Raw genomic sequence first — 1481 nt, 5'->3', positions numbered from 1 at the left:
ATGTGAAAAGATTTCCTTCCTTTTTACTGAGCTCCTTTTTAAGTCTGAATAACATTCCATCATATGTATATACCACATTGTGTTTATCCATTCATCCATCAGTGGACACTTGGGTTTCTTCCACCTTTGTCTATTGTGAATAATGCTGTTATAGACAAGGATGTACAACTATCTCTTCGAGACTTTGCTTTGAATTCTTTTGGTTATGTACTCAGAAGTGGAATTGCTGGATCATATGGTAATTCTATTTTTTTTTTTTTTTTTGAGGAACTACCATACTGTCTTCCACAGCAACTGCACCAAAAGTATGGAACACTGCATGAATTTGTGTGTCATCTTGCACAGGGGCCATGCTAATTTCCTCTGTATTGTTCCAATTTCAGCATATGTGCTGCCGGAGCAAGCACCCAAGGGGATTTTAAACTGACCTTGAAGGAGGCTTTAGACACTTTTTAAATTTGCTTGATTGATTGTGCTTTTTCACCAGAGGGTCCCTTTTCTCTTTTTTCAAGTTGCAAAAAAAAATCTGTCAATTATTATTTAAAATGTACCTGTGAATTTATTATTATTTTAAAATACTAACTTTGTCATTTCATAAAAGTAATATATCCTCATTTAAAAGTTGAAGCACTGGGCTTCCCTGGTGGCGCAGTGGTTGAGAATCTGCCTGCCAATGCGGGAGACACGGGTTCGAGCCCTGGTCTGGGAAGATCCCACATGCCGCGGAGCAACTGGGCCCGTGAGCCACAATTACTGAGCCTGCGCATCTGGAGCCTGTGCTCCGCCACAAGAGAGGCCGCGATGGTGAGAGGCCTGCGCACCGCGATGAAGAGTGGCCCCCACTTGCCACAACTAGAGAAAGCCCTCGCACAGAAACGAAGACCCAACACAGCCATAAATAAATAAATAAATAAAAAGTAATCTTAAAAAAAAAAAAAAAGTAAATAGATAACCCTTTAAAAAAAAAAAAAGTTGAAGCACTATAGAAAAGTTTTCTTTTTAAAAAGAGCAACTAATCATCCCAAATCCTACTAGCCAGAAATAAGTAATGTTAATACTTTAGATACTATTCCAACTATCTCTCTCTGCATATTAGAGACAGAAAAATTGGGTTGATAGAAATAATTTTATAGGAATGGGATTATATTGTACATATTATTATAAAATAAAAAATTAATTTTATTTTAATTCAACAGAAAAAAACTGAAGGGAAACTGAAGACATGCTAAGCTTCAGGTAAATATTTCCTTGCTCTGAGATATACAAGTTCCTAAAGTACCTTTTAGATTAAGAAATATATGGAAATCTTTAAAAGATGGGAGCCATTATGTAGATCTTACTTACATAATCCTGTTTTTAAAATTTTGTGGACAGAAGTCTTATCACATTTTAGATAAGGTAATTAGCACCTCACACTTTCTCTCAACCTCTTCCCTCACCCCTTGATTTTAATTGTTTTACTATTTTTTCTTTGTCCAGAT

General features: G+C 36.1%; 1 non-coding gene across 1 annotated transcript; it reads right to left on the bottom strand.

Moving 5' to 3' along the window:
* Window positions 1–301: 301 nt before the first annotated feature.
* On the bottom strand, window positions 302–407 carry LOC114238001 (U6 spliceosomal RNA). The gene has a single exon (XR_003623446.1). It is a non-coding gene; the product is annotated as a U6 spliceosomal RNA (small nuclear RNA).
* Window positions 408–1481: the final 1074 nt, after the last annotated feature.

This window comes from Balaenoptera acutorostrata, chromosome 1 (assembly GCF_949987535.1).
Source record: "Balaenoptera acutorostrata chromosome 1, mBalAcu1.1, whole genome shotgun sequence".
NCBI lineage: Eukaryota > Metazoa > Chordata > Mammalia > Artiodactyla > Balaenopteridae > Balaenoptera > Balaenoptera acutorostrata.
This window is presented reverse-complemented; position numbering and strand designations above follow the sequence as displayed.